This window comes from Schistocerca piceifrons, chromosome 2, assembly GCF_021461385.2.
Source record: "Schistocerca piceifrons isolate TAMUIC-IGC-003096 chromosome 2, iqSchPice1.1, whole genome shotgun sequence".
Taxonomy (NCBI): domain Eukaryota; kingdom Metazoa; phylum Arthropoda; class Insecta; order Orthoptera; family Acrididae; genus Schistocerca; species Schistocerca piceifrons.
In genome coordinates, this window is record NC_060139.1 from 859464007 (window position 1) to 859485118 (window position 21112).

General features: G+C 37.7%; 1 protein-coding gene across 1 annotated transcript in view; it reads right to left on the reverse strand.

The window, feature by feature from the left end:
- Window positions 1–17609, reverse strand: part of LOC124777816 (NFX1-type zinc finger-containing protein 1-like) — a 279974-nt gene extending 262365 nt beyond the window's left edge. Inside the window, exon 1 of the mRNA XM_047253337.1 lies at window positions 17469–17609. The gene's annotated coding sequence lies outside the window, so the exon portion shown is untranslated. The remainder of the gene's footprint in view (window positions 1–17468) is intronic.
- Between the last annotated feature and the right edge of the window lie 3503 nt (window positions 17610–21112).

Below are 21112 nucleotides of genomic sequence, written 5' to 3' on the forward strand. Positions count from 1 at the left end.
TCTTTACTTCTTCTGCTTTACACTTCCTGCACTTGCGATTATTGTCTTTCATGAACTTCACGGATAGTAAGTCTACTTTCTTATTACATAATCTTATTTCTTCAGGAGCATCTCTGTGTCTGCTTGCTGAATGTCTCGCTCTATCCTCTTCACTATTTATTCTCTTCTGTTGTGTAGCTACATGTGCTTTTCACTCCTCTTCTGTTTCATTTCTTTGCTGTTCTTTCTGCTACTTTCTTCTCACATCATCACTGGTAAGACTTCCTTCTCCTTTTACATTTTGGCATCTTGTTAAATGTTAATACTACGTAACATTCTAAGAATACAATTAATACACTATTCAATAACTTAGCAATTTACTTTCATTTAAATTTATTTTAATTTCTATCATTTTCCCTTTTCCTTGATCTAATCCAAATGATTTTCAAGAGTATACCGACACACAGTTTCACCATCACCTTATACATGCTATTTTGAGATGGAAATTATCTCCACCACAACAAGATAACGCAACATTTGAGAACATTCTTAAACATCATGGAACATTCTACAACATTCTCAAGCTACCTAGAGGAGTCTGTAAAATTCTGACCAGCCTTGGGCACTTCAGCACTTGATTTCCAGCTGCTTCAACGACTTTCCATAAGAAATTCATTGGTGTGATGCGTTCTTTTAACACCTATATTTTCGAACCCAACTCCTGCAGTTCCAAACTGAAACCACCTTCATGCATATAATCCCATGGTGGGCTGCAGATTTATGCAAGGACAAACCACACATTTATTATATAAACTGATATTTTGACACTATCACGATGTTGGTACCAGTTTCGAACAGCCAGTGGTCATCTTAAGGCTGCTGATTTAAAAGATCCAAACAATTACTGTGTAACCTATAAAATCTGCCAAGCAATTATCAGGTAATGATTCAAAAGACTAAAACTATACTTAAAGTGACATGCTGCAAGCAGTCTCAAGGCTTTAATATTTTTGACAATGCAATAGACTCCACTTCAGTAAGCATCTCTAAGTATGACTTCATTCTCTTTTTACTATTACATAGACAATTACTTGGCAGAATTTATAGGTTATAAAATGATTGATTGTAGTGTCTTTATCTATTGACTGTCTGAAGATGACTACTTCTGGTTGAAACCAGTAATGGCATTGTGAAATGCTCTAGTATTTGAGTCACAAAAATACTTGGGTCAAAAAAATACAAAAATAAAAGAAAATGAGTCAATCATTTAATCTCCAAAACATGACATTTCTTTCCAATGGCCTTTGCATTCATGTTCCTTTCCAGTTTACACCCCCCCCCCCCTCCCCCCAATTTATTTCTCCCTTCCTCTCGTAAACACACACACACACACACACACACACACACACACACACACACACACATTATTTATTACATATTCAAACCTTTGTCTACGGAATATGAAAGAAAGCTTGTTAGTGCAACCACATAACACGCTACAGTCACCCTTCATTATCTTGTTATTACAAATATAGAGGGGGACTATCATAGGTGTACACAAATTTAACAACTTTTACATTGGGTACAGGATTTCAAATCTGTTTTATCACAGATACACTGTCCCCACCCATGACCATTGTGGGGTAATCACTTTCACCAAAGGTTAATTGATTCAGGAGATATCACACTTTGAATACATAAATTTGGCCACCATGCAAAAATACATGCTTCAGAATTGAAAACTAAGAACCAACTTACTGAGTATGCATTCCATTTTTATGTATATGACAAGCCAAGGCATATTTACGTTATACTTACAAATTTATGCTGTTACAAAATATCCTGGCAAATTAAAATTGTGTGCCTGGCCAAGACTCGATCTCGTGACCTTTGCCTTTTGCGAGCAAGTGCTCTACTAACTAAGCTACCCAAGCACATCTCATGACCCGTCCTCACAGCTTTACTTCCGCCAGCACCTCATCTCCTACCGTCCAAACTTCACAGAAGGTCTCCTGCAAAACTTGCAAGACTAGCAACCCTGGAAGAAAGGATATTGCTGGTACATAACTTAGCCACAGCCTGGGGGATGTTTCCTGAATGAAATTTTCACTCTGCAGTGGAGTGTGCACTCATATGAGACTTCCTGGCAGGTTTTGTAAGGATAACTACCATTTGTGTAGTTCAAAGAAGTTGGTGGTGGAGGGAAGGATCCAGATGGCTCGTGTTATGAAGCAGTGTGGTACATGACCCGTAAACTGAGTGTGTTGTGGTCAGCTGCCACTGGGTGGTTAATTTGGTTCTCAACAACAGTTTGGCAGCGGCCATTCATCCTGGTGGACAGCGTGTTGCTTTTCGGTGAGTGGTCTCTCTTAATCCTAACATATTTACGTCCTATTTCTAGACATATGTATCACACAATAAACACCAAAAATATGATGATGTATTATACAGTGAAGATATACAGTAGTTCTCACTCCGCCTTAACAATAACAACAGTGTAATTTAAGTCAGTAACTTCAACAATGTATAATAGCACTTACAAGTTTGTGAAAGAAACAAACATGCATGGGTGTATTTTGTTCTTTATTCTTTTCTTCTTCTTCCAGACTCCTAACAACATATAAACATTCCTTGAAAGCTCCCTTAGTTTTCCAGTAGATGCTACTAATTCATAAAATGTCTGGTAGCTTACTCTCTTTTCTTCTAGCATCATAATGTTTAGGGGCCATTGCCGTATATTTTTAATGGTGACAAGTTCTTGTAATATCAGTATGCAGCACAGCAAAGGATTTCCATTAATGTGTTTCATACGATACAGATTTCATAATCATGTGTAATTCATACAGGTAAAGGCAAATCAAACTCTTGAACTTGTAATGGATACTGCCTGTAATTTTGTTACTTATATCCACAGACTAGGAACGATTAAAAAAAAAATACAGTAAAATAAACACACTGTGCTCAATGCTATATAGATTTTTTTTAAAATATTGGATATCACATCCTCATGTTATGCAAAATATTGTTTCTTCATATAGATCCAAACATGTTTCATCACCTTTGTGCTGTTGTCAGTGAGTATTCTTCATTCAAATACGCGAATGTGAACACATTCCACATGATAACTAATTTACAAAAATTAAGCCTAAGGACAGTTTTGTTTGTTGTTATCATTTTACATTATATGATTATGTAGGACCCTAGTTGCATTATCAGGTGCTTTTCATCTGCAACTAAATGATGTTGATGTGAATTTCATTAACGAGTTAATACTTCACTTTATATCTAAACGCAATTTTGTGGTCTGAAAATATTTCGTGCCTGTATTTGTGATTACTTATGTTTAGCTTTGGCAAATCCTTTTTCCATCTGCCTTCCCACGTGTTACTGAGAAGCACACCGATATCTCGATAATTTGCAGAACTTCATTTGTAAATAACACTTTTCACTTTGGGGAGAAACAACTTGCATATATATTGTTATTGTGCGTCCAATCCCAGCTGGCATTCACTTGTTCTCAAAAGAGTTGGCGCCAATTTCCAACTTTGTTTACCCCTCTCACCTCCCCCCCCCTCTCTCCCCTGTGTGTGTGTGTGTGTGTGTGTGTGTGTGTGTGTGTATAAAAGCATCTTATAGTTGCAGATGACAAGTTATCAGTAGCTGAAAATGTACAGAGAGATCGGCATAAACCCATTACGTAAAATTAAGGTAATGACAAAAACAAAGAAAAACTATTTTTAGGCTTAATATTTGTAGATTAGTCACCACTTAAAACACAATCACATTTCACAGATTTGAATAAAGAAAACCCACTGTTGATGGCACGAATGTACTGGTAGATGTTTGGGTCTATATGAAAAACAGTGTTTTGCATAGCAGCAGACCTATACATGACCTTCTGTTATTTTATTTGGCTGGGGGGAAAATCATTTAATTAACAGGAAAATCCCATACTGGCTTGCTGTATAAACTAACAAGTGTACAATTTTTATTTTGGTAAAGTTGAGTAAAAATGTCATTTTGAGGGTTAGAATTATTTTTATTATTTACGAAGTTCTCTTACAGTGCACATGCTGTTTTGGTTGTTCTATTTATTTGCCTGAGGTATTCTCTTTCATGCGGTGACAAGACCAGAACTGTAGCACTGTGCACTGTCGCTTTGGCCTGAGAGACCAAATGCATTCTATACATTCCTCCACCAATGGGCTTTTGTGGCCCAGTCTCCTTTTCTCACACCCACTGTCTCTGTATCCCTCTTGATATCATCCTTCCATCTTGCCCATCAACTTCCTCAGCCCCTTCTACCTTCCACAGATACAAAGAATGCTACTTGTGGTAGCCTTTCCTCTTCCATTCTAATTAGGTGACCCGCCCACATCAATCTTTTTTCCTTCATCCTTCAGACATTTCTTTCATCTCTCTTTCTTGAGGACTAGCAGTTTTTGTTCATCTGTTTTCCTTAACATAAATGTCTCAGAGCCTTACAGAGTACCAGGAGAGTTATACACTGGCACAGTCTGATTTTAAAACTTCTCAAAATTGCTTTATTGCACACCATATCCCATAATCCAAAATACACTCTGTTTGGTGCTGCAATCTTTGCCTTAATCTCAAATTCCATTATATTCTGCTCGCTAAAGATGCTTCCCAAATATTTAAGTATGTCTATTCTTTTAAGGGCTACTTCATCTACTGTCAATGGGGTACTATTCATTGGGTGCTTTGCTCATGACCATGTAGTGTTTTCTCTTCATTAATTTTTACACCTGTTTTCCTTGCAATATTTCTGTAAGAAACTGACATGAACTGCAAGCCCTCTTTGCTACCACTTATTACCACCACCATCTGTGTGCAAGCTGATTTATTGTGTTGTTTAGCAGTTTTATTATAGCCTGGTTTACTTCTTGTGTTCTTTGTCTACATTTTCTAGAATTAAATTAATAATTATATAGCAATAATGTCAATATACACTGAATCTTTCTGAACGGAATTTTGTTGTAATTGGCTGAATGTAGGATCAGGACTGAATGTCAGTATAACATAAAGGCACATGCTAATCTCTTGGAAGACGTATAGTCAATGCGTAATAAAGTCTGACTGCAACTCCCAAGCTGTCAGAGTATTGATTTAGTAGATGTTGACTCTGAGTCAAGATTTAAGGCAGATTTGTCATTTATTAGTGATACACATTCCGCAGCTCACGGTCTTACAGTGGCGTTCTCGTTTCCTGCGATTCCTGGCGGTGTCAGGGATTTTTCCTGCCTCAAGATGACTGGGTGTTGTGTTGTCTTCATCATCATTCATGCCCATTACGGTTGGAGGGAGGCACCGGCAAACCACCTCCACTAGAATCTTGCCTAGTACAGCGGTGCGGGTCTCCCACATCGTCCCCTACGCTCCTTGGAGTAGGGGACCTCCTCATCATCATTAGTAACACACAAACTGACCAAACTTTTGCAAAACACAGCCAATGCAAGAGCAGCAAGTCCAAATAATTAATAGGACCAAAACTGTTGTTCTTGGTTGTCACACATAAGGTGTCTTTCTTCCAAACACAGCATGCTAAAAGTGATGGCACATATGCCACATCAGACTGAAGTAAACAATTAATATTCTTGCGGCACGGATCCATAGTTTCGATAAATAAAGTAAAACTGGTCTAATACTAAAGAATTCCTGAATAATGTGATAGTAAAGACACAAAAGTGACTACTTTCAAAAAACTTTGCTATAAACAAACACTCGTTTTCCCTACTGTAAAATAACACAAATTTCTCTGAGAGAAATAAAAATCCCGCATATCCAACCGGATTTGGTTGTACACACCTTAACACCAGATGATGAAAAGATATAGTGCACTAGAGTAATACAGACAAATAAAAATATAAAGGCATGTTTAAGGGTAGGACAGGCTCGCTGAAAGGTGCACAAATGCTGTAGGGACAGTTAGATCCACAAGGTAAAATATGTCAGATGAGTTTCAAAAATCTAAACTAAGAGAAGGAGAGACTCTTGTGTTATCTTCACACAAGCTCACGGCTCTGAAGTGGATCGATAAAAAAAGAAGTAAATATTCTAGCCACTATCCACACAGATGTCGACGTGACTGCAACAGGAAAACTGATAGGAAAAATAAAGCCCCAGTCCAGAAGCCCCAAGCAATTACACAATTCAATGAATAAAGTTGACAGACAGGACCAGCATATGGCATCTTCCCTTCTCAGGATATGATACACCAAAGGATATATGAAAATTTTCTTTTACTTTACAGACATTGGGATTTTCAATTCATATATCCTACTAAACAAAGTGACAGGGAAAAGTCTTGTTTCAATCAGTTTAGAATTCCCATGGTGAGGACATAACAGAGCAGGTCACTCTACTAGACTACCTTAGTCATGGATGGTCCCAATCTAGAATTTCCCATTAGAAAGCAAGCAGCAAATTAGACACATTTTGATAGGTTCATCCCCCCCCCAACTCCCAAATCTCATCAAGAAAACATCCTCCAAAAATTGTGTAGCATGCACAGCAAGGAAGAAGTAAAAGTGACACACAGTACGAGTGTGAGAAATGTCTAGTGGCATTGCACACAACTGATTGTTTTCGGGTATAACACACCAACAAATATTTCTGAAACAGTACAACTTTCACTCCTCATCACTTTAATAAATAGTAAGTTAAGATTTTTAAAGAATTCCTATCAAAAATTATATAATTTTGGGAAAACTGTACAAGACACAATACGCTGAGTTTCGTAAATTTGCCGGCCGGTGTGGCCGAGCGGTTCTAGGTGCTTCAGTCTGCGCAGGTTCGAATCCTGCCTCGGGCATGGATGAGTGCGATGTCCTTAGGTTAGTTAGGTTTAAGTAGTTCTGATTTCTAGGGGACTGATGACCTCAGATGTTAAGTCCCATAGTGCTCAGAGCCATTTGAACCATTTTCGTAAATTTAAATGGGAAATGTAGGGATGACTAAGGGAAAAAAATATTATTAAGTAAATGGGTTAACTAATCCATTACCTCATTTGGTTTATACCTAATGCACAATACCTAATTTCCAGTAGTATCAGCAAAGAAACACAGCAAAAGCTGCAGATCCATATCATACTGCTGAGTGGCAAGGGAGGAGATATGAGAACATACTATTACTGATCGTGAGACTACGCACCAATCTCCATGGTAAACACCCCCTCAAAGCACCTCATGATGTGAAGGCATGCAACACTTAATGATGATTGTTCCACCCATCAAATGCAGACAAGTTGCTCAGCAGCTCATTTGCTGCTATTTGAGAGGTATTGTGTACTATCAGCATAAGGTTTTCCAATTGTCATTCCTACAACACATGTTATGCACAGCAAAAATTGAGGCTACCGAAAGTTGTGAATCCACCCATTTGCTTTGTTCTGTGACACCACCAAGATGATCGACACCTCAATTTCAAGCACATGCAATATGGTAACCATGACACTACTCATTACATCCCCTATCAAACATACAGATTGGGCAAAATATTTAACTTCAGCAATAAAATGAAATCATCTGGACAACTGCTGCAAGTAGGGGTCTTTGGGCAGGAGCAAACAAAATATATAGCACCATTCCAAAACAAATATTAACCCAAAAATCAAGCACATTCAAGACAATGAAAAAAATGCAAAAACTAAATCCGTTGGCACTGCAAAGTTTACTTTGCTTGTTGTTGTGGTCTTCAGTCCAAAGACTGGTTTGATGCAGCTCTCCATGCTACTCAATCCTGTGCAAGGCCCTTCATCTCCGAGTAACTAATGCAACCTACATCCCTCTGAATCTGCTTTGGTCTCCTTCTGCAATTCCACCCCCCCCCCCCCCCCACACACACACTCTAGTCTCCAGTACTAAACTGATGACCCCTTGATGTCTCAAAATGTGTCCTACCAACCAATCCCTTCTTTTAGTCAGGTTGTACCACAAATTTCTGTTCTCCCAAATTCTATTCCGCACCTGGTCATTAGTTACGTGATTTACCCATCTAATGTTCAGCATTCTTCTGTAGCACCACATTTCAAAAGCTCCTATTTTCTTCTTGTCTAAACTGTTTATCGTCCATGTTTTACTTCCATACATGGCTACACTCCATACACATAATTTCAGAATGGACTTTCGGACACTTAAATCAATACTTGATGTTAACAAATTTCTCTTCTTCAGAAATGCTTTTCTTGCCATTGCCAGTCTACATTTTATATCCCCCCTTCCCATTCAATCATTATCAGTTATTTTGCTTCCCAAATAACAAAATTCATTTACTACTATAAATGTCTTATTCCCTAATCTAATTCCCTTAGTATCAACCGATTTAATTAGACTACATTTCATTATCCTCATTTTGCTTTTCTGATGTTCGTCTTATATCCTCCTTTCAAGATACCGTCCACTCCATTCAACTGCTCTTCCAAGTCGACTGCTGTCTCTGACAGAATTACAATGTCATCAGCGAACCTCAAAGTTTTTATTTCTTCTCCCTGGACTTTTAATTCCTACTTCAAATTTTCCTTTTGTTTCCTTTAATGCTTGCTCAACATACAGATTGAATAACATTGAAGATAGGCTACAACCCCCTGTATCATTACCTTTTAACCACTGTTTCCCTTCTGTGCCCCTCGACTCTCATAACTGCCGTCTGGTTTCAGTACAAATTGTAAACAGCCTTTCGCTCCCTGTATTTTGGCCCTGCCACCTTCAGAATTCAGTATTCCACTCAACACCGTCAAAAGATTTCTCTCTAAGTCTACAATTGTAGGTTTGTCTTTCCTTAACCTATCTTCTATGATAAGTCTTAGGGTCAGTATTGCCTCACATGGTCCTATATTCCTCTTGAATCCAAACAGATCTTCCCTGAGGTTAGCTTCTACCAGTTTTTCCATTCTGTTGAAAAGGATTCGTATAGTATTTTGCAACTGTGACTTATTAAACTCATAGTTCGCTAATTTTCACACCTGTCAGCACCTGCTTTATTTAGAATTGGGATTATTATATTCTTCTTGAAGTCTGGGGTTATTTCGCCCATCTCGTACATCTTGCTCACCAAGATGCAAGAGTTTTGTCATGGCTGGCTCTCCCAAAGCTATGAGTAGCTCTAATGGAATGTTGTCTACACCCGAGACCTTGTTTCGACTTAAAGTCTTTCAGTGCTTTGTCAAATTTTTCATGCAGTATTATAGCTCCCATCTCATCTTCCTCTTATGTCCTCTTCCATTTCCATAAAAGTTCCCTCAAGCACTTCTTCCTTGTATAGACCCTCTAAATACTCCTTCCACCTTTCTTCTTTCCCTTCTTTGCTTTGGACTGGTTTTCCATCTGAGCTCTTGGTGTTCATACACGTAGTACTCTTTTCTCCAAAGGTCTCTTTAATTTTCCTGTAGGCTGGATCTATCTTATCTCTAATGATACATGCTTCTACATCCTTACATTTGTCCTCTAGACATTCCCGTTTAGCCGTTTTGCACTTCCTGTCGATCTCATTTCTTAGATGCTTGTATTCCCTTTCGCCCGCTTCATTTATTACATTTTTATATTTTCTCTTTTCATCAATTAAATTTAATATCACAACCTTCTCTCATGATTCTTAAACAAATGTTAGCTACGATTAAATTTCTGCAAAATTCTACCAGGTGTCTTCCTCTTTCATTCCTTTCTCTGAGTCCATATTCACCCACTACTTTTCCTTCACTTCCTTTTCCTACTATCGAAATCCAATCCCCATAACCAATTAAATTTTTGGCTCCCTTAACTATCTGAATAATTTCTTTTATCTCATCATATACTTCCTCAATTTCCTCCTCATCTACAGTGCTAGTTGGCATATTCACTTTTACTAGTGCAGTGGGTGTGGGCTTCATGTCTGTCTTGGCTACAATAATGTGTTCACTGTGCTCTTCATAGTAGCTTGGACGGACACGGACGGACGGACACACACACACACACACACACACACACACACACACACACACACACACTATTAAACCTACGCCTGAATTACCTACATTTGATTTTGATTTATAACAATGTATTCACCTGACCAGAAGTCCTATTCCTCCTGCCACAGAGTTTCACTAATTCCCACTATATCTAACTTTAACCTATTCATTTCCCTTTTCAATTTTCTAACATACCCGTCCGATTAAGGGAGCTGAGATACCATGTTGTGATCTGTAGAATGTCAGTTATGTTTCTCCTGATAATGATGTCCTCCTGAGTAGTGCCCACCTGGAGATCTGAACTCCTGGAATATTTTACCCAAAAAGAGGCTATCGTCATTTAACCATACAGTAGAGCTGCATGCCATGCCCTTGTAAAAAATTATGGCTGTAGTTTCCCGTTGCTTTCAGCCATTCACAGTACCAGTACCAGCACAGCAAGACCATTTTGGTCGATGTCACAAAGCCAGATCATCAATCATCGAGCCTGTTGCCCCTGCAACTACTGAAAAGGCAGCTGCCCCTCCTCAGGAACCACATGTTTGCATTTTTCTGGCTCCTGAACAGTTACCCATCCATTGTGGTTGCACCTACAGCGTGGCTACCTGTATTGCTGAGCACGTAAGCCTCCCCACCAATGGCAGAGTCCATGGTCCATGCAGGGTGACTTTGTACTTGGCTTATATAGTTCAAAGGGAGCCCTCGATACCTAAACCTGACACCACAAATTTTGGTTGACCCACATAGCAGCTAAAACAAAAATGAAATTGTCAGATCTGTTATCCAAACCCTTTATTTACCCTATCTATCTAAAACAAAGTGCACAGTACAACAAACCAAAAATCACTCGCGTAACTAATGCCAAATAACAAAACCTAACAAACAATGGTAAATCAATATCCGTGATATTGATTTACCCAATCGCCATCTCGCAAAATTACCATACAAGAAAAACCATGAAATTCATGAAAACTTGCATCATCACCAATTTCAATGTACACAAACAGCTATAAACACACATACTACAATAGAAAACAGACAAATAATTAAAAAACATACTTATTAATCAATGTTACAATCACATAAATCTAGGTTGACTCCACCCCACAAAACACACACACACACACACACACACACACACACACACAACACCACCACCACCACCACCACCACCACCACCAGAGGGCACCATAAAAAACAACAAGACGACATATACAAACACAACCAACTCAAACTCCACGCCGTAATGAGCTCACAAACCACAAAACACTTATGTCATGGGTCAAAGCAGACAGGTGGAATCGGAAGCTTCATGACACCAACATGCAACCATGACGTCACAAATCAAACACTGTTATGTCACAGGCCAAACCACATGGGTGGAATTGCAATTTTCGGCTCACCCCAAAAATGCAACACTATTGCATTAATCACACTCATCAAAGTGATACAGACGCACACCCAAAAATTCAATAAAGGTCAGAGGATGGCATCATACACAATATCCATTAGGATCTAAGAAATAAAGTCGTGGAGAGTTTCTGACCTGTATCTGAAGCTCTCCACTGCCTAACGCTCACATCTTTCCCCAATATATTGCTCTTCTTAACACTTTGCTGAGTAACTGTCTGAGCTGAAGTATCAGTGTTCTGATGCAACAGAGAGCTGAAGTGGCATGAAATGTTATACTGAGGTGTAAAAACTTTACCACACGTGGATGTGATAAGGGTATTTCAATCCTTCATAAGCATACTTGTATCAGGAAACATATACATTTAACAGTCTTTCAGGATACTTGTTTAAGACAGGCCACCTACTATCTTCAAACATCAATTACATAGATTAATTGCAAGATCTTGGAAAACAGCCAATTTCCACAATAACATTAGTGACTGTAACTTTCAACTGTATAAATCCAAAGAATTGGTTACTTAGTGTTACTTGAAGTTACTTAATTTAAAATTCGGAGTCACTAGAAAAAAGCATATCGCAATAAGAAATTGAACTTTATTTGCACTGCTTAATGAAGTATCCACAATGAACCAACTTTACTACAAACTTGGGTGAAAGGTACAGAACATTTTATCCTCAGCAAAGTGATCACAAACTTTAGCAAGTATGTACACAGCTATGCTTCCTGTGAAAAATTAACACAATAGATGCCTTTAAATGATATTTATAGGGGACTAGTGTAGCAGGGGATACAACCCGTCGGCTTTGGACAACGAGTCACAAGTGGCCAATCGAGAAGCGATTCTTCTTAGTGTTGTAGCTCCCTTCAGTGGCTGATAAGTGTTTTTTGGCTTTAAAAAAAAAAAAATCTCACGAGATAGAATAAACAGATCCACTTTATTAAGCAATCAGTAAAAAAACGAAACTGAAACATAACAGCAAAAGCGAAAATGGTAAACTGCTCTCTGGCGACTTGTGACGTCATTGTCCAAAGCCGACGGGTTGTATCCCCTGCTGCACTAGACCCATTTATAGTCCTCCCCCCCCCCCCCCCCCCCCACCTGCAGGGGTTCAACTCTGTTCCCAGCATTACAGCTGCAGTTTTAATAAGAAACAAGTTAATAGCAACCTAGAAGTAAATAGAAAAGCCATGAAAAAATACTAATCCAGCCAGCTTTATTTAATGTGTTATCTCTATGGGAAAAACTATGAGGTTAAGTGACTACAATTACAGCAGTTGTAATGAAAAAACGGAGTAGCCTATGATATAGCAGATATAAAATTAGCATTCTATGGCAATAAAATGATTATGTCTATTACAAATAATGAGGATTATAACCCTAAACTACTTTCCCATTACCTTGAACATTAGTGCTCAAGTTCATTTGTGTTTACTTCACTATCAGCTAACAATACAATGTCATGCTATATAGACCAATTACTGGAGACAGTTGATGTCACCAACATGAAAACATTAGCAAAATCCTACAAACTAATACGATCTCCAAACAAACCCATTATGCAGAAAAAATAGAAGTAAAAACCATATGGAACATTATAAAAAGTGTGACAAATAGGAACATAATCTGAACAAGCAGGGACTCCACAGTCCTCTTGACCAGGAAATCATAACAAACAGTCTCCCACAGAAGACGTACTAAATCACATGCAAACCACAACAAATGCAGCACTTCTTTTCAAAAGCACAATTCCTAAAGATATTGAAACAAATCATAAAATTATTTAAAAGTTCTGGATATTCTGGATATGATGGAATGTCAACTAAGATTTTAAAATCATATGCAGTCTTAATCAGTCACAAGTTATGCTGTTTATGTAACCAGTCAATGAAAACTGGTGCATTTCCAGACAGACTGAAACATACAACAGTGATGCCTATCTACAAAAGTGGGGCAAGGAATGTACATCCAATTATTGGCCCAGCTCCTTGCTGCCAGTGTCTCAAAGGTGTTTGAGAGAGTAGTTTATGATAGGATTTACGGCCATATGACACAAAAAGGCTAACTGACATCTACACAGTTCGGCTTTCGTATGGAATTCTCCACAGAGAAGGCTATATTTAGCCTAACAGATGAAACTCTAGGAGAATCAAATGTCAGAAGTTGTTCAATGCGGATCTATTGTGACCTTGCTAACGCTTTCAACTGTGCCGATCATAACACACTGCTAAAAAAGCTTCCACACTATGTTTATCAAAGACAAATCTTTGATGTTCCCATAATCTTATCTACATAACAGGAAGAAAAAGTTATCTTAATGGAGGCAAAGCTCAGACGGGGAAAATGTAAAATGCAGAGTCCCCCAGGGCTTGATCCTTGGGCCACTGATTTTCCTGATCTGCATTACTGATTTATCAGTTACAATTAATGACAGAGCAAAAATAGTAATGTTTGCAGATTATACAAGTATTCTGATCAAGGGTTCCAACTCCACATTGCAGGATACTGCCCTACAGTCACTAACTAAGTAAACATTATACAGTTTCACACAGTAAATAAAAAATTGCTAGGCGTCCAGAAGAACAAGCAGTTATGATGGACACAGCATCAGCTGGTCAAAAACTTAGCACAGTGTGTTTTGCCCTGAGAGCTATTTCTCAACTTGCTAACAGAGAAATATTGCTTTTGTAATATTTTGCATATCTGCAATTCTGTGCTCTTCTGTGGTATTATTTTATGGGGAAATACTACAGGCGTTCAAAAGAGCCTTCTAACTACAAAAACAAGCAGTGAGGTGCATATGTTGGGTCTCTTGAACATCCTGCAGAGGTCTCTTTAAGACTCTCATGATATTTACTGTTGCAAATCAATATATACACTGACTGATGTTTGTAACGGGTAACAAGAAATTATTCCAGAAAAACTGTTTCATACACAAGCAAGACACAAGACAGGGGAAAAATTTCCACCAAGGCTCTGTAACTTTGACAAAAGTCCAGGCTCTGTAACTTTTACAAAAGTCCATAGTGGAGTAACTGAGTCAGGGATAAAAGTATATAGCAAGCTTCCCATCAGTATAAAAATGGAAATTGATAACATGCAGGTATTCAAAAGGAAACTAAAAATATCCTTCAGAGAACAAACTTATCATAAAATGAATGAATTCCGAGAGTAATAAGGCATCCTTTTGAATAAAAATAGAGGAAATAAATTTTAACTCACATCATGAAGACAAAATTGTGTATGTCTAACACAAATTATAGTGATGAAATGTAAATTTATTCATATCATAAGTTAAAATGTGTTCTGAAATTTATTCTACTCTATTAAGGATTCATTTAAACCTACTTATGCGATGAAGATAAGAATTTTGTATTTTAACTTAAATCATAATCACAAAATGTAAATTTCATTATTTATTTGTGGCACTGGGATAAAAATGCGTATTTCCATTCATTCTGCTATCTTAAGCATTCACTTGAACTTACACCAGTAAAATACAGGTTGTAATATTATCCACAATAAATTGTTCATAGAAAATAAGTATTTGTATGATATATAAAATGCTCACATAATTTTGTATTATTTCTCCTGACATTTCCTATATTACTATTACACCCTTTGTACAACCTGTAATCAACAGGACCAAATAAAAAATCAAATCAAATTCACAGAAATAGGTGTTTTTAGATCAGGAATGTGTACACAAGAAACACAAAAAACTTGGAAATATCCGAACACAGTAACAAAATAGTGGTTTTATTCAGGAATGTAATCCTAACTATTGAATGTACAATAATGCAAAAAAAGTTTGTGGTGATGCATTTGTTGGCTTCATCAACTCTCGAAAAAGCTATCACATCAAACCAAGTCTAATTTTTGGGTTACCCTACTGTTCAGTCTCTTACTGCAATCGGTAAAAATAAAATTCAAAATCAAAAAAGTCTAGTATACAGCACAATCCAAGATACTGTACCCTTTAATGGCTTGTCATCTCCATTAGGCTTACATTGGTCACGTAAACAACATGCTCCAAGCCACTACCCGCAAGGAATGACATATTGAAAACAGGACATATGACTGAAATCTATAACTGAAACATTTCAAAGAATAAAACAATTTCTTACACAGTCTTTGTGTAAACTCATGAAGTTTACTAGGTTGCTGAAAGAGCTGTGTATTTAAACAGACTAGTGCTTTGGACTGAACCAATGTTCCTTCTGCCAGTACAGAAGTGTCAAAGATAGATTTAAACATCCATACAAATATAAACTTACAGAAATGAGTCTTTCAGCAATTCGAGCTGACTATAATACACTCCAAATCATTCAATCCTTTAGGTACCTATTCTGGTTTGTATCCACTAAACTGATTTTGATAAGCCTTACAATCACATAATATTATTCCCAATAACACAACACTCAAAGCCTTATCACTTGGCAGTTTCCTTTAATAGCTCCGTAAAACTGATCACACTACCTAAGTTTTGGAAACTAGGTTTACACACACAATCAAGAAGTCTCTTTGATAATCTGTTCCCCATCCCAATCTAAACAGATTTTGCTACAATCCCTGCATGTCACTTCCAATTAACTAACATATACCACCTCGCTGTGCATTACTGTACGGGAGAGAACTCAACTGTGACAACAGATGAAACTAACAAGGACTACACACACTACTGGTTGCTTGAAAAAATTTTGACATAACACCACGAAATGGAAAAATATGAACTGTCAAATTGGAATTACAATGTTTCCAGACACATGGAAACCTCATATTCAAGCAGCATTCATAAAAATCAGCAGAGTCACAAGAAGTTAAAAAAGAAATATATTTATTATATTAAGCCACTTTATAAAATAGAAATGTGGAGCTATTTTGTTAACGCTAATAAACAGACACAACTGTTTACTAAAGGAAGAAATTATAATCACAGCATAACTGAGCAAATACTGAAAATGACATCACAATGGTGAATACATCCAATTAAAATAACATGTAATGGCTATAACTGTCCACACACGATGTGGATTTGAAGTGTCAACAATTATGAAACTGAGGAGCTGCTAGAAACGTTTTCTTTTTTGGCGTTCTTGAGCTTTGCAACTTTATCCTTAAGTGACTTGTACGCGTTTATCTGCACAGAAGAGTAAGAGAATACGAAATTAACTAGCCTATCTTTCTGGTTTGAAGTTGCAGGTATGATTATATAGACCTACTGTTTTTACATTTACATACTATTTTGACTGTCATGTTATTTCTAATATTACTGGAACAGCTTAACAGCACATTAGTTACTTCATAATGTTTCCCAAGAATTATCATTAGTACATTTAATGCAGTGTGTGGTAGGTACTGCAGGTAACCTCATACTAATATGTCATACGACACAAAACCTTTAATACATCACCACGGTGTTGTATTCAACTAGTGTTTTATTTATGTGAATGTGTTTTCCTCTTTTTGCCAAAACTATGGGAACTGTAAAGGCAACGTATTATAGTAAGAAATAGCTAGACATCTTAATGTATCCCAGATTACAAAATTGTTACGAGGCTCCTGTGCAGTGATATTTTCTATTACGGTTCACATGATGAACACTTGACAAGTCGTTGAATTGCCGTGCATAAAAATACAATCATATCCTGGGCCCGGTAACTGCAAATACGCCGTGTGATACCTAACACGTTCGCAAGATACTCGCACCATGCTGGAATGTTAAAATTAAAACGCAAAAAACTAACATTTCGCATTTGTACATCAATAAAAACCAAAACTATAAACCCTCACGTTGATACATTCCAGTTCGTATACAATTATTTAACATATAACCTCCGTGGATGCTGTTGCCCGTCCAAGGTATACGCATAAATATCATTCAAAAATGATATGCACAGCACACACTGCGCATTCAGTAGCGATGTCAAACACCTCTCCACAATTTTATGTTATATATTGAAGAAAAATGAAAACGCTACAGAGCCGTGTTCACTAATAAACCATACGTAACGTGAGTGCGATTTAGTTGGGACGTAAGATAAATGAGTAATGACGAATACCACAAATACTCTGAGTGCACTGAGAACAACAAACATCATTTTCACGGTACTCACGTTTCTAATGGCCTGTTGGTAGTTGGTACTTTCAATATCCGACACAGAAATCCAAACGGTTATGAGAATTCTAAGCATTTCACAGCCTCATTTTCGTACTTCTTACCTCCGTCATATCACCTTCGGAACTAAAAAGTCAGAGTGTCTTCATGGAAGAACACCCGATATGCTAGCACAATGGTCTGGGATTCCCCTACATCAGATATTAATGATTTTATTTCTTCATTTGTGCTCAGAAAGCGTTCCCTTTGCAGACTACTTTTTTGTAAAAAAAAGTAATCATGATTATCCGAAAACAGGAAATAATTCATAGTGAAAGAAAAAAATATTTGTCCTACACAGACAGTAGTACCCTACACCAACTTTACCTTCAGTCAATCAAGAGAGGACTATTTGTGTAAAAAACTTGTTTTCATTTACATATATAGTGTAAAACGTCAATTTTGATAACGGTTTAGGATAAAAGGGACTATAAATTGGAAGTTTTTAGTAGAACGACATACAAGTTGACATTGGACCACAAGCATAAAACGAAGTTGCGTTGGCAGTATTTCGCTGCATTATTCTACAGGTATGCCCACGCTATGCATGTTTCCTCGTGCGCAGCTGCAGACGCACGGGAATAAAAGGGTATCCACAAAAGTTTGTGTGAACATCGCATTTACGCATGGGTGTTTTGACGTCCACACGTTGCGTAATTGCACAAGCAGTCTGCTGTGGATCCCCTTCTTTGCTGAGAGCTTGTGCTGCGTTTATTGTGATGAAAAGAAGTCGAAAAAGTGATTATAAGTAAGGAATGTCGAAGGTATGAGAAATACAAAGCGACGATAACGTTTTGTATGCAAATTTCAGAAACAGGTCACAGGGAGATTTTTGAGTCTCTGCTTGGGAAATTGCAGTGACAAGGCTGGCATAACATATCGTTAGCTAGTTCTCGGCGACTTACATACAAATCCGAACTATTTATTTCGCTGTTCATAACAGCATTTCAGTGATTATTCCTGAATTTGAGTAATACTCAAGGTAAGTTCTTAGTCGGTATGCGCATCTGTATTTGATTTCATATAAAAATTTTGTTAACAGATCTCAAATCATGAAACATTGTATGTGCGAGGGTAATCCCAAAAGTAAGGTCTCCAATTTTTTTTATAAGTTCATAGACCTGTTTATTTCTACACTAATTTACATCAGCTTACATCTTGAACGTTTAGCTATTTTTCGACATAATCACAATTTCTGTCGATGCATTTTTGTAGACGCTGTGGCAGTTTTTATATGCCCATGTCATACCAGCTCACCGCCATGCTGTTCAGAAAGTTATGAAACTCTTCTTTCACCTCGTCGTCGGAGCTGAATCACTTTCCGGCCAAATGTTCTTTTAACCTAGGGAACTGGGCGCCAAGTCTGGGCTATAGGGTTGGTGGGTGATTTTGTTCCACTGAAACTGTTACAGGAGATCAACGGTTTGCCGAGTGATGTGTGGGCGAGCGTTGTCATGGAGAATGTGTACGCCCTTGCTCAACATTCCTCTTCTCCGGTTCTGAATTGACCGTTTGAGGTTTTACAGAGTCTCACAGTACCTGTCAGTGTTAATTGTGGTCCCAGCGATTCAGCTCCGACGACGAGGTGAAAGAAGAGGTTCATAACTTTCTGAACAGCGTGGCAGCGAGCTGGGATGACATGGGCATACAAAAACTGCCACAGCGTCTACGAAAATGCATCGACAGAAATGGTGATTCTGTCGAAAAATAGCTAAATGTTCAAGCTGTAAACTGATGTACACCATTGTATAAATAAACAGGTCTATGTACTTATAAAAAAAATAAGAGATCTTACTTTTGGGATTACCCTCTTAGATTAACGTTCTCGGACTCGACAAATTTGGGAATTTTATAGACGCCAGAATCCTCTAGACCTGAGGTTACGCTGTTCTAGTTTGTATTTTTTGCGTCATCAAGGTCCGTCATTCCCATTTCTGATAATTTGTTGAGGAGTTACACATACCTCATCATATGTTTTGTTCAGATAGCATGCCATCAGCTGGAGTGCCATTAAGTCGCCATAGCGGTATTTGTCCAGTTTTCATACATACTTTTCATAAATTTCTGTTGTATTCTTCTCTGTTATCCTACTTCAAAACTTACGGTATCTTACTCTTTACAGTAATATGAGTGGAGACTTTTTATTTAATACTTGACGCTCCAGGCATAACATCTCAATTTTTACTCAAATAAAACTTAGAGGTGGGATCCTATATGACTTTTATTTGTCTCTGATCATCTATGAATTTAATCTTACTTCCATTGGAGTGAACAGACACTTGCACATTAATCACTCAACAGCGTTAGCGCAGAGTTGTCGGGGCTAACAGGCAAACAACACTGTGTGCAATAACCACAGAAATCTATGTTGGACATACAACGAACGCATCTGTGAGGACAGTGTAGCGAAATTTGGCCTTTGCTAACATCATGACATTGTCTGCAGCACCCCTAATGTGCTCATGACCATATCAGTTGGATCCTAGACGACTGGAAAACTGTGGCCTGCTCAGATGAGCCCCGATTTCAATTGGTAATAGCTGATGACAGAATTCGAGTAGTGCATAAACTTGGCATTGTGCAAGCTGGTGGCAGCTCCATCATGGTATAGGATGAGTTTAAATGGAATGGACATGGTCCTCTGGTCTAACAGAGCTAATCATTAACTGGAAATGGTAATTCTCGGTTACTTGGAGACTATTTGGTGCCATTCATGGATTTCATACTCCCAAACAGCAATGGCATTTTTATGGATGACAGTGCAGCATGTCACCAGACCACCATTGTTCACGACTGGTTTGAAGAATATTCTGGACAATTCTGGTGAATAATATGGCCATCCAGTTTGCCTGTCATGAATCCTATCGAACATTTATGGGACATAATCTAGAAGTGCACAATAGAATCCTGCAGTGGCAACACTTCCGCGATTATGGACGGCTATAGAGGCAGCATGGCTCAGTATTTCTGAAGGTGACTTCCAACAACTTCTAGAGTCTATGCCATGTCCAGTTGCTGCACTATGCCCGGCAAAAGGAGGTCTGACACGATATTAGGAAGTATCCCATGACTTTGGTCACCTTGGTGTACAGAGATTTTCTTATACAAATTACATAGAATACAAAACTAAGTTGTGTGCTATAAACCTCAACTTGGTTTGCTGACCTTCATATTCATAATTAAAGATCAACCTGTTTTTATTATCCATAAAGCCATTTGTGTAATAGAACACATTTTCAATCTACCGTGATTCTACCATAATTTTAAATTTATTTCAATGTGACTACCTCATCTCATAGGCTACTTTCTTAGAAAATATTTTATCAACATGTAAAAAATTATTTTTGAGTTTAGTTAATCATATCTAAGGAATGTACCACAAGTTCCTGTTTCTGTTTCTGTGTGAGTACACATTTGATCCAGCTTAATACATGTTGACATTCTGATTGCCATACATAAGGACTTTGAATGTATATATGTATATTTTTTATGTGTACAAAAAGTATTGTCTGCAAAATGTTAACTTATATTTAACCCAAAAATATTCCTAATGTCTTTCTTTTCCAGAGGAAGATTTATTTTGCACCAGAAGTTACCCCAACG